The sequence below is a fragment of the Musa acuminata genome, chromosome BXJ1-11 (assembly GCF_036884655.1).
Source record: "Musa acuminata AAA Group cultivar baxijiao chromosome BXJ1-11, Cavendish_Baxijiao_AAA, whole genome shotgun sequence".
NCBI lineage: Eukaryota > Viridiplantae > Streptophyta > Magnoliopsida > Zingiberales > Musaceae > Musa > Musa acuminata.
In genome coordinates this window covers 19,799,161-19,815,642 of record NC_088337.1, presented here as the reverse complement: position 1 = coordinate 19,815,642, position 16,482 = coordinate 19,799,161, and the positions used below count along the sequence as shown (strand labels likewise).

The window sequence follows — 16,482 nt, the reverse complement described above, 5'->3', positions numbered from 1 at the left end:
GAGTCCTCCCTTTCTTTGACTTTGATAAAGGGGGAGAAGGTTTTGCTAGCTTGTGCATTGAAAATGAAAGTAAACTTCCTAGCATGCTAAGTAAAACTTGCAAGCTTGCACTTCTCAAAAAGAGAAGAAATATCTTGCCTATCGAAAGAAGCAAAAAGTGCAAAACTTAGAAAACTTACAACAAAATTGCTCTTGCCATGCTTTGTATCAAAAATAGGTTGATATCCTTAAAAGCATCGCATTAAATTTTTTAGTGCATTGCAATGTATCACATGTATCGCATAATGATATCATGATTTGCGATTGTATCATGTGATCCTTGGTGAATTTTCACATTGATATCCTTCATGAAATGATTTCTTTGCATTATTGTCTTGTATGCATCATTTGATGATTGAAATATTGATTGATGCAAAGTCGATGTAAAAGTCTAAATCATTGGTTCCTCTCCTTCTATTTGACAATGACAAAGGGGGAACAAATTTTGCTAGCCTACTTCAAGAAGAGGGAAAAGTGCTATCTTGCAAATCTCAAAAGAAGCAATATGTGCCAAGTTACACATTTTGGAAAAAGGCAAACTAGCTAGCTTGCACAATTCAAGACGAAAGCAAAAATTGCACTTCTCAAAAGAGAAGAAATTGCTATCTTGAACATCACCGATAATTGCTAGCTTGAAATCTCAAGAAAATGCAAAAATGTTCTATCTTGCCTATCTCAAGATGCTAAACATGCTCAACTTGCACTTTGCAATGAAAACAAAATTGCGAGCTCAATAATTACAAAGGAAGTAAAAAAATTTTGCTAGCTTGCAAACTTGTATATTTCAAGAAGCCAGAGTTGCTTTCTTGAACATCTCTAAATTGCTAGCTTGTACTCTTCCCTTCTTTTCGACAAAAACAAAGGGGAGAAAGCTTTTGCTAGTTAGAACATGCAAAGAAAAGCAAAGTGTAATCTTGCACAAGAAGCAAGTGTTGAATTGCCATGATTGAACTTAAGAATCTTGCTATATTTTTGTGCTTATATGTTGTGATGAAAATCTAGCTTCATATTGCAAAAACTTGTATATCTGTTAAAATAGCTAGAGCTACTTCTCCTTTTTGTTGATGACAAAGGGGGAGAAGTATATTGATGACTTCATGCATTGAATTGAATATTTTATATATATTTGCATGATGGTTTAAATGTTTTTTTTTCATAACATATGATGAATGTTGCTTGGATTTGGGATAATCCAAGTGTTCTATCAATGGCATAATGATAGGGGGAGTTTGGTTAAACTCTGAGGAGTTAAGGTTAACTCCGGTAGTCATCAATTAGTTGTCATCATCAAAAAGGGGGAGATTGTTGAATCTCGGATTTTGATGATGAAACTAATTGATTGTGTTTAGATGTTTAACTGCATTTTGAGTGATGCAGGTCTACTCGATCAGGATTAGACAATTGACGCAGGAGGAATTGACGTTGAGCTGGAGATCACGTCAGGATATTGGATGGCAGAACGCTTCGGACATTGGGCATCGGGCCAAGGAGAGCGGAATTGCGCCAAGGATATCGGGGTTGCGGAGGTCAACCACCGATTGGGCAATAGGCTGCATGAGAGGACGATGCACTGAAGAATCGGACGAAGCGCCAACCAATGACGTGCCGGGCAACAGAATGTCAATTCGCATTATAATAATTGTCTAGATCGTTGTAGAGTTTTGGCTTGTGTGTGTAGGAATAACTACGATAACGATGAAGGCATAAAGCGAAACAAAGTGTCGGAGTCAAGCACGAAGGATTCGTTGGGAGTTCGAGAGCTCGACGAAAGTCCGAAGGTTCGTCGGGGATGCTGCCGGAACTAGCCGAGAATGAGTAGGGAGCTTGCCGAAGGGTTTTTCGGAAGCTCGCCGGAAGGTTCGTTGGAAGTTCGCGGAGCTCACCGAGAAAGATCGTAGCCTGCTGAAGAAGCTCGTCGAAACTCGCTAAGATCAAATCGTGAAGTCTAGGAGCTTGCCGGGAGTCCGCAGAATGGTTTCCGAGAGTTTATCGGAAGACCGTTGGAAGTTCGCCGGAAGATCGCCTAAAGAAGTCTTGACGTAATGGACTTTGTAATAGCTTAGAAAATGTCTTTAAATTCGTAGTTAGCACGTTAATTAGGGTTAGAATTAGGTGTTAATCCTATAACCCAAGTAGGGGCCAATTGGGCCCGAATTCGGACTGGTTTGGGCTGATTTTGAAGCCCAACTAGTGGGCTGAAAAAGCCTAGGCGGTGGCACCGCCTAGACTAGGCGGTGGCACCGCCCAGCACCCGAGAGCTAGGCGGTGGCACCGCCAGACTGGGCGGTGGCACCGCCCAACAGCCGAGAGCCAAGCGGTGGCACCGCCGGATTGAGCGGTGGCACCGCCAGTCCGCTGTCAGCCTCGGGAACTCAAGAGAATTCAAATTTTGGAGCCCAAATTTGAATCCTCTTGGGGCCTATAAATACCCCTCTCATTCATGGTTGAAAGACACACAAAAACTGAGAAAGAAAAAGGGAAAACTCTGCTCTAATAGTGTCAAAACCTTCCCTCTTATTCTAAAGTGTGATCTAAACCCATCAAAAGGAGAAGTGTTGTAAGGGAGTTGATCCTCGCCCGTTGGAAGGGGGATAGCTAGTGGAAAAGCCGGTGGCCTCAAGTGAAGAGGAATCGGAGGAGTGGATGTAGGTCACGATTGATCGAACCACTATAAATCGGTTTGCGTTTATCTCATTGTCATTTATATTACTGCAAACCATCTTCACTTTGATGCTCTACTTCTTTGTCTCCTTCTTACGTAAGCCTTCAAATTAAAACGCAATCGAAACGGTTTCAAACGAAACGTTGCTCTTATCGTACAAAGTTTCCGAAAGTGTTTAAATCGTTGAAAGTTTATCATATTTTACCGCTGCACTAATTCACCCCCCCCTCTTAGTGCCGCTCCGGTCCTAACAACAATAACACATGAGATATTCCTCTCATGACGCTGAGAGAGGATGATCCTCTATCGACACTCAATAGCTCTCGTAAGGTCGACTACCACTCCCAATGACCAGCTATACTAGATCTGGGATAGTCAAACCTATAAGTCTGGTATCAAAGAGTGGAGCACTCATACAGGACATCCTTGGTGTCTCAAGTCTAAGGACCAGATATACCACTAGGACTATGGAATCGCTGTCTGACAATAAGGCATCATCAACTATCCAGCATTCCGTAAGCGGATCAATCAGTGAACTCATTCTCCAATGAGCACCTGTACTGTATCCCTATTGTCCCTACATGAGTAGCTAATGAGACCAGCTGTATCCATTATATGGACGGGTATATGGCACACCAGTCTGTCCGGTTATCACGATGTCCCTCTCGAGTAACCTATGACCGGGATTATTTAGGATATATGTTTAAAGGTGAATCGATCTCATTTTCGTGATCTCATCACGATCCGATTCCCATTGCACAAATCCAAGGACATCACAATATATATATGCACATATGCAATAGTTATAAAGTGATATATGCAAAAATATAATAAGCAAAATGATTATGTATCAAGTCAGACGTGCCATCACTCACGTGATTGGCTTGCTGGGCACTTATGATTAGCAATCTCCCACTTGACCTAAAGCCAATCACCTATGTGTCTGATCCCCATCAGACCCCTGTGACGCTCAAAGACGATCCGAGACAACGACTTTGTCAGTGGATCTGCAATGTTATCTTCGGATGAAACTCTTTCTACTACTACATCTCCTCGAGTTATGATCTCTCTGATAGGGTAGAACCTCCTCAGAACGTGCCTAGATTTCTGATGAGACCTAGGTTCCTTCGCTTGAGCAATCGCCCCGTTGTTGTCGCAATATAAGGAGATCGACTCATCGCTACCCGGCACGACTCCCAAATCTATAATGAACTTCTTCAACCAGACTCCCTCCTTTGTTGCACAATGTACTCCGCCTCTGTGGTCGAGTCAGCAGTAGTATCTTGCTTGGAACTCTTCCAGCACACTGCTCCTCCATTCAAGGTGTACACGTACCCCGAATTTGACTTGCTATCATCGACATCAGACTAAAAACTTGAGTCTGTGTAGCCTTCAACCTTAAGGTTACTACCTCCATATACTAGTAAAAGATCCTTAGTCCTTCTCAAGTACTTAAGGATACACTTTACTGCTTTCCAATGCTCCAAGCCTGGATCCGCCTGATACCTGCTCATGACACTCAGAGCATGCGTTATATCAGGCCTAGTAGATAGCATGGCATACATGATAGACCTTATTGCTAAGGCATAAGGTATCATATCCATGTTTGCCCTTTCTTCTGGAGTCTTTAGGGACATACTCGTAGAAAGCGATATCCCATGTCTCATCGGTATGAGACCTCTCTTGGAATTTTCCATGCCAAACCTTTTGACAATAGTTTCTATGTACTTGGACTAGGACAAGCCAAGCATCCTCTTGGATCTATCTCTATATATTCAAATCCCCAAGATATCGGATGCTTCCCCTAAGTCCTTCATGGAGAAGTGTCTAGATACCAAGTCTTTACTGTGGATAGCATTCCTACGTCATTCCCAATGATCAGGATGTCATCCACATATAACACTAAAAAGGTGATAATGCTCCTACTTACCTTCTTGTACACACAAGGCTCATCTTCGTTCTTAACGAAGTCATAAGATCTTATTGCCTCATCAAATCTTATGTTCCAACTTCGGGAAGCTTGCTTTAGTCCATAAATGAATCTAAGCAACCTACACACCTTATCTAGGCAGTTCTTGGACATGAATCCCTTAGGTTGCATCATATACACCTCCTCCTCGAGGTTCCCATTGAGGAATGCAGTTTTCACATCCATCTGCCAGATCTCATAATCATAGTGTGCTGCAATAGCCAATAGAATTCTGACGGATTTTAGCATTGCTACGGGTGAGAAGGTTTCGTCGTAGTCAACACCTTGCCTTTGACGATACCCCTTAGCCACTAGCATTGCTTTATAGGTCTCTACCTTTCCATCTACTCCGATCTTTTTCTTAAAGATCTACTTGCAACCGATGGGTACAATGCTTTCGGGCGCATCAACTAGGTTCCAAACCTTGTTGGAGTACATAGAATCCATCTCAGAATTCATGGCTTCTTGCCACTTCCCGGAGTCTATACTCATAATAGCCTTTTCGTAGGTCTGAGGATCAATATCCTCAAAATCCTCTCCTCTAATATGTCTCACATATCTTTCAGGAGGATGAGATACTCTATCAGACCTACGTAAAGTTAAAACTTGTGTATTAGGTACCTGAACAGACTCGGGCTGTAGAGTGGTGCTTGAGCTTAGTTTTCCAACCTTGCTTAACTCTATCATTCTCCCACTATCTCCGCCAAGAATGTGTTCCTTCTCAAGGAACACTGCTCTCTTAGCTACAAAAACCTTTTGGTCCTCGAGATGATAGAAATAATATCCACAAGTTTCCTTGGGGTATCCCACAAATTTGCATCGCTTTGTCCTTGATTCTAGCTTATCGGGGTTGTGTCTTTTAATGTGGGCAGGGCAACCCCAAATCTTAACAACCTTAAGATCAGGCTTCTTCCCTTTCCATATCTCATATGGTGTAGACACTACCGACTTAGTTGGAACTCTGTTCAGAAGGTAAGCTATGGTTTCTAGGGCATATCCCTAGAATGAGATGGGTAGGTCAGCGAAACTCATCATGGACCGTACCATGTCTAATAGCGTACGATTTCTCCTTTCAAAGACACCATTGATCGGAGGTATATAAGGAGGTGTCCATTGGGATAATATCCCATGGTCCTTGAGGAACTGAGTAAACTCTGTACTTAAGTATTCACCTCCTCGATCTGATCGAAGAGTTTTGATACTCTTTCCAGTCTGGTTCTCCACCTCATTCTTATACTCTATGAATTTCTCAAAGGCCTCGGACTTGTACTTCATTAAGTACACATATCCATACCTTGAGAAATCATCAGTAAAGGTAATGAAATAGGAGTATCCACCAATGGCATGAGTTGACATGGGTCCACATACATCACTATGTATGAGTTCCAACAGCTCAGTGGCTCTCTCTCCAGTTCCACTAAATGGAGAGTTGGTCAGTTTTCCACAAAGGCAAGGCTCGCAAGTTGCATATGACATATAGTCGAATGGATCTAGATATCCATCATTTAGCAACTTTTAAATCATTCTTTTATGGATGTGACTTAGCCTACAATGCCACAGGTATGCACTGCTCATCTCATCTCGTTTCCTCTTGGACACATTTACATTCATGATATGTGGAGTAGTGTCTAACATAAATAAACCATTATGCAATGTTCTTTTCATGATGATCTTATTATCTAATAATATCGAACAACCATTGTTCTCAAAAACTAATTTATACCCACTAACTATCAAACATGAAATGGAGATAATATTTCTGATAATAGAAGAAACAAAATAATATGCATCTAATGCAATAAAAGCTCCACCAAGCAGATGTAGGGCGACCTTGCCAATAGCTACTATAGCAACTTTTGCTCTATTACCCATCTTGAGGTCCATCTCGCCTCTCTCTATTCTCCTAGGCCTTGTCAGAACCTACAACGAATTGCATATATGATAAGCACTACCAGTATCCAATACCCATGTGTTATCATAAGAGTCTGACAAATGAAGACTTATCATGAATGTACCTGAAGCTTCATCAAGCTTTTGTTTCGCCCTTTCTGCAAGGTACTCTTTGCAGTTTCTTTTCCAGTGCTCATCTTTACCATAGTGGAAGCACTGGCCTTTGCCCTTTGCTGGGTCTTTCTTAGCAACTTTTGCTTTACCTGGTCTGCCCTTACCTTTTCCCTACTTAAGGGACCTTTCTGCTTTCCTTTTCTTTTTGGTCTCACTAGTGTAGAGAACTGGCTTCTCTTTCTTAATAGTACTCTCTACCTCCCTCAACATATTGAGGAGCTCTAGGAGAGTCACTTCAAACTTGTTCATATTAAAATTCATTATGAACTGTGAAAAGGAATCTGGTAGGGACTGAAGCACAATGTCCACACACAAGTTATCCTCTAGGACCATTCCTAGACCTGTGAGTTTCTCTATCCACTCAATCATCTTTAGGACATGGTTCTAAACCGGTGTCCCTTCAGTTATCCTAGCGCGGAAGAGGCTCTTGGATATCTCATATCGCTGAGTCTTTCCTTGTTCCTCAAACAATTTACAGACATGTAGGGGAATGAATCTGGTATCCATCTTTTCATGTTGTCTCTGTAACTCAGGAGTCATAGAGCCTAACATATAGCACTGAGCAAGAGTAGAGTCATCAATGTACTTCACGTAGCGAGCGATCTCATCCTCGCTTGCCCCTTCTTCGGGCGTAGGCATCACTATATCAAGGACGTACACAATTTTCTCCGCTATGAGAATAATTCTCAAGTTATAGAGCCAATCCGTATAATTTAGACTAGTGAGGCGGTTGACATCAAGTATGCCACGTAAGGGATTTGAAAGCAACATTTTCTGAAAATAAAGATACGGCAGAAATGAATAACATGCAGATTTTGCAAGAAGTAAACTATGAAGATATGAACTTCTATCTTAATATGCTCCCACTATTTTACTAACGAGTCACGCGACACCCTCAGCACGTGAAACGGAAGTCTTCGGCAGACTTCTAGTGGGGATCAGGATCCAATCAGTATCTTAGTGTAACCTCGAGTGACTCGACCAATCACACTAAGCCTAAAAGGTAGGCAACTCTTGCCAATCATAACTCCTTGTGATTCCCGTCCTGTTTGTCCTTCGAATCACCATGGTCTCGAGGGACTCGACCAACTATTATACTCGGTTAAGTCAACACCTTCGTTATAAGATGAGTTTGATTTGATGATATACCCTCGAGAGACTTGACCAAGCATACCATGTCCTCAGGTCACCGGTGACATCTCTATGTCGTAAGCAAGATAGCGAATTACGATATAGGTGAGTCTCGAGGGACTCGACCAACTCAACCTACACCGGGAATCGATTCCTACTTATAACGATGGAAGACCACGTGGGTTAATCTAATTGCCTCACGTTTACCGACTTAATATTATCGAGAGAGATGTTTCTATGATTTGGTCTCCTAATATGACATGTCACACATATACATATTTAATATATATCTACATCGCATGCAAATATATATACATATCTAGTATATGTATAAGCAATCACACCAGATGATCATGGACCACAACCTAATGTGATTAGGCTCGAGCCAGTAGGCCTAATCACTCACATCAAGATCTATGTGTGCAACGGTACATCTCCATGCCCTATGATCGTCCATCTCGTCCTTGTCGGTTCCGTCAACATCTCGATGCATCTTCATGCTTCGTGATCGTCCGTCTCGTGGGTCCCGTTATCGCATCCACGCTCCCGCTGTGCCTCCTCATGTGATTACAACTTAATCATAGGCACGTAGGCCCGACATTAAACGAGAAATATAATAGAGCTGCGACGACGATGCAATAGGGCTGCCACGACGCTCCTCAAAACAGGGCTGCAACGACGCTCCTCAAAACTCCAGGCCTGCTCTAAGGTGGAGAGGGGAAGGAGAATAGGAGAGGCAAGCAAAAGCTCTAGCCTATGAGGCTTTGAATCCTTCCTATTTATAGAGGTCCCTTATCAAACCCTAATGGATCCTCCCCTAGTGGGTATTGGATCTGCATCCAATAACCCAAGCCTTTTAGATTAGTGAATCTCTATCCAATAATCTCTCATGGGCTCTTATTGGATCTCATCCATGGGATCCAATAAGACAAGGGCTTCGTTAGATATCTCATATCCGAACCTCTACTTATCGCAATACCTACCATATGTGTGTGACCCTCTAGGCCCAATATCGAGCAGGCCGTGAGTCATACCTGTCAGAACTCCTTCTAACTCAGTAAATTATTATCTATGTAATAATTCACTCGACTTATCGACTACGAACATACTAGGCCACTACGTCGTAGTCCCCAGATGATACAGGAGAATCCAATCATTTGGACATATCTGTCCTCAATTACCGTATACCTATAAACCCTCATCCATCTTATATCCCAGAGACCGTATATCGAGCATGGTGTTATCAGACCCATATGGTTTCTACTCGAGTCTCGCTCTAATCAGATTCTCCCGGAGAACTATTTCTCTCTCAACCCGAATGACCCTGGCCAGGGATTTGTCTGAGCAAGAACACATAAGATATTCCTCTCATGACACCGAGAGTGGATGATCCTCTATTGACACTCAATAACCCTCGTAAGGTCGACTACCACTCCCAATAACCAACTGTATAAGATCTGGGATAGCCAAACCTATAAGTCTGGTATCAAAGAGTGGAGCACTCATACAGGACATCCTTGGTGTCTCAAGTTTAAGGACCAGATATACCACTAGGACTACGGAATCGCTGTCTGACAATAAGGCATCATCAACCATCCAACATTCCGTAAGCGGATCAATCAGTGAACTCATTCTCCAATGAGCACCTATACTGTATCCCTAGTGTCCTTACACGAGCAGCTATGAGACTAGCTGCATCCATCATATGGACGGGTATATAGCACACTAGTCTGTCCGGTTATCACGATGTCCCTCTCGAGTAACCTATGACCGGGATTATTTAGGATATATATTTAAAGGTGAATCGATCTCATTTTCGGGATCTCATCACGATCCGATTCCCATTGCATAAATCCAAGGATATCACAATATATATATGCACATATGCAATAGTTATAAAGTGATATATGTCAAAATATAATAAGCAAAAGGATTCTATATCAAGTCACACGTGCCATCACTCACGTGATTGGCTTGCTAGGCACCTATGACTAACAGGCATATCTCCTATCTTTCTTTTGGTAAAGTCTTTGTCAACATGTCTGCTCCGTTATCATCTGTATGAATTTTCTGAAGCTGCAATTGCTTCTCTTCAAATACATTTCGAATCCAGTGGTATCTGACATCTATATGCTTTGACTTGGAATGAAACATTGGGTTCTTACACAAATGAATGACACTCTGGCTTTCATAATGCACCACATAATTTTTTTGTTTCAGCCCCAATTCTTGTAAGATTTCTTTCATCCATAATATTTCTTTGCATATCTTTGTAGCAGCAATATATTCTGCTTCTGTGGTGGAGAGAGCAATACACCTTTGCAACCTGGATTGCCATGACACAGCTGCCCCTGCAAAAGTAAGTACATAACCTGAAGTAGACTTTCTCGTATCTATATCTCTTGCCATATCTGAATCTGTGTAACCTGTTAACACATGTGGTCCACCTTCAAAGCTTAAACAAACCTTAGAGCTCCCTTTGAGATATCTAAAAATCTACTTCACTACTGCCCAGTGCTCTTTGCCTAGATTTGCAAGAAATCTACTAGTAACACCAACTGCATATGCGATGTCTGGCCTCGTATATGCCATTGCATATATTAAATTTCCAACTGCTAAAGCATAAGGAACCTTTCGCATTTTCTCCTTCTCCTCATCACTTGACGGACTTTGTTCTAAGCACAACTTGAAGTGACCTGCAAGAGGAGAACCAATTGGTTTTGTATTACTCATACTGAGTCTTTCCAATACCTTCTCGATGTATTTCTCCTGTGACAACCAAATCTTCTTATTTTTCTTGTCACGGGAAATCTACATACCTAATATTTGCTTTGCTGGCCCCATGTCCTTCATTGCAAAAGACTCACTCAGCTCTTTCTTCAATCTATCAATTTTAGATATATCTTTCCCAAGAATAAGCATGTCATCAACATAAAATAAGAGAATAATAAAATCCTCACCAAACCATTTGATGTACACACAATGATATGAAGCTATTCTTTTGTATTCATTTTCTGTCATAAATGAATCAAACTTTCTATACCACTATCTTGGAGCTTGCTTTAGCCCATACAAGCTCTTCTTTAATTTGTAGACAAAGTTCTCTTTACCTTTGACTTTGAAGCCTTATGATTGCTCCATATAAATTCCCTCCTCCAAATCCCCATGAAGGAAAGTTGTCTTCACATCTAACTGTTCAACCTCCAAGTCCTGGCTAGCAACAATACCAAGAGTAACATGAATAGAAGACATTTTAACAATAGGAGAAAAAATCTCTTCAAAGTCAATACCTTTCTTTTGACCAAAGTCTTTCACAACCAATCTAGCTTTATACTTTAGTTGAGAACAATATTCTTGAGTCTTCAACCTGAAAACCCACTTGTTCTTCAAGGCCTTCATTCCATTTGGTAGTAGCACCAAATCATAAGTATGGTTCTTCTGAAGAGTATCCATCTCTTCCTGTATAGCAACTAACCACTTCTCTTTCTGCTCACTTTCAACTACTTCCTGGTAACTCTTTGGTTCACTTGCATCAGTAAGCATCACATACTCATATGTAGAGTATCTTCTGAAAGGTTGACGTTGTCTAGAAGATCTTCTCAATTGAGGTTCTGCAGGAAGTTGCTCTCCGACTTCTTCTTGCTCAACATATCCTACAGGTAGATCAACATCAGACTCTATACTATCTTCCTGCACATCTCCCCCATCACTCTGATATACTGGAGGAGTAATTGGGTCACAATTTGCTAATCCTTCTGTAGAAGTATTGGCTGGTGTCTTCTTCTTCAAATCTTCAAAAGTTTTATCCTCAAAGAAGACTACGTCTCTACTTCTAAACACCTTCTACTTTTCTAGATCCCAAAGCCTCTGAGGTTTAGCAATACTTCTCTCTTGGAAAGAGCTTGCAGCCCCTTCTCGCTCATGTGTCCCAGTCACCTATGCCACAACTCCATGTTGAAGTCTTTTTCTATAGCATTTAATTGCTCACCATAAGCTTTAGCCTGCAACCTGTATAAAGTATGACATTTCTTTCCATTAGCTATAACAAGAGAACCCTTACTGAGCTTCCATTGCCCTCTGTGAAATCTACTATCATAGTCTTCATCATCTAGCCTTCCAACTGAAATTAAATTCAGCCTCAAGTCAACCACATGCCTCACATCCTTAAGCACCAACTTGTAGCCAAGATTGATCTTTAAATGGATATCACCTATGTCTATGATGTCTGCTGTGCCATAATTGCCCATCCTGACAACACCAAAATTTTCAGACCTGTATGTAGCAAAAAACTCCCTCCGTGGTGTAGCATGATAAGAAGCACCTGTGTCAATCACCCACTCAAGATCCTGACACACACAAGAAAAAATATCATCAGAAGGAGACAAAATCAAATAATCACCACCCTGCATTGTAGTTGTGATATTATCTTTTGACTCCATAGACTCCACTTCTTTTTCCTTTTTCTTGCTCTTCTTAGGTTGCTTACATTGGTTCTTTTAATGTCCTTTCTCACTACAGTTATAGCAAACAATATCTTTTCTTGATCTTGACTTTCTCCTACTCATGCGTGAACTACTTCTAGACTTTGACCTTCCTCTATTCTCTAAGATAAGTGTCTGTGAATCATTCTGAGATGTTGTTGAACTCTTTCTTCTCAACTCCTCATTTAATAAATTGCTTGTTACTTGACTCATAGTGATAACACCATCTGGCGCAGAATTACTAAGGAAAACCACTAGTGTCTCCCAACTTTCTGGTAATGAACTGAGAAGTAACAATGCCTGCAACTCATCATCAAGAGATATTTTCATAGAGGATAACTGGTTAGTAATACTTTGCATTTCATTTAAATGCTCAGCAATAGAAGCACCCTCTCTATATTTTAGGTTTATAAATTTTTTTATCAAAAAAGCTTTGTTGCCAGCTGTTTTTCTTTCACAGAGACTTTCTAACTTTTTTCAAAGAGAATATGTAGAAATTTTAATAGAAACATGGTGAAAGACACTATCATCAAGCCACTGTCGAATAAACCCAATTGTTTTTCGATCTAACCTCTTTCACTCATCATCTGTTATAGTTGTGGGTTTTGCACTATCCCCCTGCAAAGGTCCAGATAAATCTTTGCAATATAAGAGATCTTCCATTCTTGGTTTCCACATCATCCAATTGTTTCTATTTAAACTAATCATGCGAGAAACATTATTGGCCTCCATGTTCAAATACAAAAATTAAATCACCAAAACCCTTGCTTTGATACTAGTTGATGGGATATAAAGCAGAATAACTTTTGTATATAAACAAATACTAGTAGGCCATGATATGCAGTGGAATTAAATAAAATCATAATTAAATAGAACACCAAGATATATGTGGAAAACCCCTCCAATGTGAAGGGTAAAAATCACGGGGCAAACTAAAGATAATCCACCATGAGAATAATGAATATACAAATCTCAATCTCTTATCCTAAACCCTAGCAACAATCACAAGAGAATAACTAGGATACAAGGATCACGTCACTGTCCACATTATCTAAAACCTCCCCAAGTAATTACAGCAAGAGTCTATTATAGATTTGATCTAACCTGAGATGAGAACACTGCTAGATGATTGAGAATAGTCTCTCTGCGTTGTCCTTATTTTCTTCCTTTTATTTCTCTTATTTTTTTGCCTTTTTCTTCTCCTCTTTGCTGCTGCCAAGATCTCCACGTTGCTGCCCTATTTATAACCTTTTTCTGCCTCTAAAATGCAGCCACCCACACTACCCTAATGTTAATTAGGGTTAGGTTAAGAGGGGGTAAGATGTGGGCTGATAAAGCTCACATTGGGCTGAATATGGGCTGTCAGCCCAACAGATGTTTGATAGATGGAAGTAATTGACAAATGTATCTCTCACGGATTTCACTCTTATGAATTTTTAATTAGAAATGGATTTGATGTAATGCTCTTCTCACTATGAAATCTTATTCGTGAATTTCTCCTTCATGTGACACTCCTCTCCCATAAATTTTTCTCATGAAAATTGAAGGAATTCTAATGGATATCTTAATCCTTGAAAGATGAATTTTTGTGTGTGATAATGAAAGCATGTATTAACGAATCCCTTCTCGTGTGTGATAATGAAAGCATGTGTGTGATAATTTTCGTAAGGATTTGATTTCATATGGATATCTCGATCCTTTTAATGAATCTCTTCTCTTTATCAAAATGAAAGCATGTTTTAATGAAAACTTATTTATCGTTTTTTGACTTGATTTTGATCATTTCATAAATTTAGTTCTTAGGACTCCCTCCTTACCTTCTTTCCTCCTCTTCATGCAAAATTAAATTAAATTATGATGACAAAGGGGGAGAAGTTGTTGGAATATATCACTTTAATGTTGATAACGTTTAATGATGAGAACTTTTGAGTGTGAAACTTGCTTGATTTTTTTTACCATTCTTGTATTGTTGAATTGTTCTCCTTTTTTTGATGACAAAAGGGGAGAAATAATATCAAAATATGATAAATTGATGACAAATGTATGAAATGTATTTCATCATATATATTTAAAATGTTTGCTTAATAAATTTATTTTATTATGATAAGATATCTAGAGCTTAACTTGCTATTTTACAATTGATATCTTACCATAGAATGATGAATTGCTATCTTTGTCATCTTTCATATTTAAAATATCATACTTGAAAATGGATGTCATGGCTTGATATCATTTTGAGAAATACTTGGCATCATATTTTGAGAATGTTAGATAATGAAAGAAATCATGATGTGCATGTTGATAAGTTTAATAAACTTATCTTATCAGTTTGTTTTTTGAATTTAAAGGTCTTCAATTCAAGAATATCTTTTCTTAAGTATGGCATATAGATAGGGGGAGTTAAGATTAACTTCGTCATCAATTGATTGTCATCATAAAAAAGGGGATAATTATTGAATCTCGGATTTTGATGATAAAGTCAATTGTAATTTGTTTGATCTAATCTATATGTTGAGAAAAGTGTGTAGGATTAACTATGATAGCAATAAGACATAAAGCAGGTGTTGTGCCGGAATCAAGATCAAGATCTCATTGGGAGTTCGAGAGTTTGTCGGAAGTCCAAACGTTCATCGGAAGTTCTACCGGAACCAACCGAGAAGTCCACGAGTTTGTCAAAGAAGCTCGTCGGAACTCACCAAGAAGATCGTCGTAAAGTCCAGGAGCTTGCCGAGAGTCCGCCGGAACATTGTCGAGAGTTCGTCGGATGTTTGCCGGAAGTACGTCGGAAGCTCGCCGAAAGAGCAATTGATGCACTGGAACAAGAAGCGCTATAATTATGTCTTAATTATCGTAGTTAGAGCATAAATTAAGTTAGAATTGGAAGGTAATCTCACTAACTTAATTATGGGCCAATTGGGCCCTTAACAGGGCTGAATTAGGCCGAATTGATCAGCCCTGTTAAGAGCCTAGTTGGTCTGCCAACGGTGGCACCGCTTAGAAAGCAATGCCACCCAGGATATCTAGGCGATGGTACCGCCCAGACTGGTCAGTGGTACCGCCCAGACTGGGCAGTGGTACCGCTAGTAGTGAATGCTGCCAACGGTGGTACCGCCCTTGTCAGGCGATGGTACCACCCAGTATCAGATTAGTTGCGGTAGTACCGCCAGTACCCCAAATTTTGGGGATATGACACTTTTTAGCTCTAATTTTGAAGTCATTGGGGTCTATAAAAATCCCACCCTTTTCTGCATAAAAGGGCATGAAAGTATTGGCTTAATCTTGAATTCTTAAGTTATAAAAGTATTGTAAAAGTTGGAGTTCTCCTCCTTCATCTATTAGCCTTATAACCATCTAAGAAAGAGGAGTGAGACTTGTAAGGGTTATCTCCTAAACCCGAGAAAAGGAGAAACCGCTGTAAAGAGGTATTCGGTCTTCACATATTGAAGGAAGGCTTTTAGTGGACACCGATGACCTTGTCGGAGGAGAAATCCGAAAGTGGATGTAGGTCATGTTAACTGAACCACTTTAAATTCTGGTTTGTTTTTCATTTGTGTAATTTACATTACTGCAAACCTCCTTAATCTTCTCTTGCACTTTAACGAAAGCTTTTAAGTTCAACTTCTCTCCGAAACTGATTGAATCGAAGCCATTTTCATCGGAATCAGTTTTAATCGAAACGAATATTTTTCTGAAATCGCGAAAGTTTTTCGCTGTACTAATTCACCCCCCCTCTTAGTGCCGCTCTTGATCCTAACAATATCAAGAGCTACTGAGTATTTTATTTTTTAGATTAAAATAAAAAAAAATTTATAAGATAGTTATCATATTAGTTTTTTTTTTAGACCTAAGTAAAAAATAGTTCATAAATTATAAATAAAAAATTTATGTCCCTCAAATGATGATATTCCGATAAATATATGGAGTTAGAAAAATAAATATTTTTATTAGTAAAAAAAAAGGGTGTAACTTTAGTGAAAGATAACATAAAGAAAGATTATTATAGATAGATGGAGACATAAGTAGATTTTATTAGAAAGAAACAAACCAAAAAAAAATAAATATTTTAAATTTAGTAATAATATTATTTTTGAATAAGTTTAATATTAATAAATGGATGAGCTGGGGTTTGATGATCA

General features: G+C 39.7%; 1 pseudogene; it reads right to left on the bottom strand.

Annotated features, from left to right (window-relative positions):
* Positions 1-2,774: 2,774 nt before the first annotated feature.
* LOC135596436 (uncharacterized) lies at positions 2,775-7,397 on the bottom strand (annotated as a pseudogene).
* Between the last annotated feature and the right edge of the window lie 9,085 nt (positions 7,398-16,482).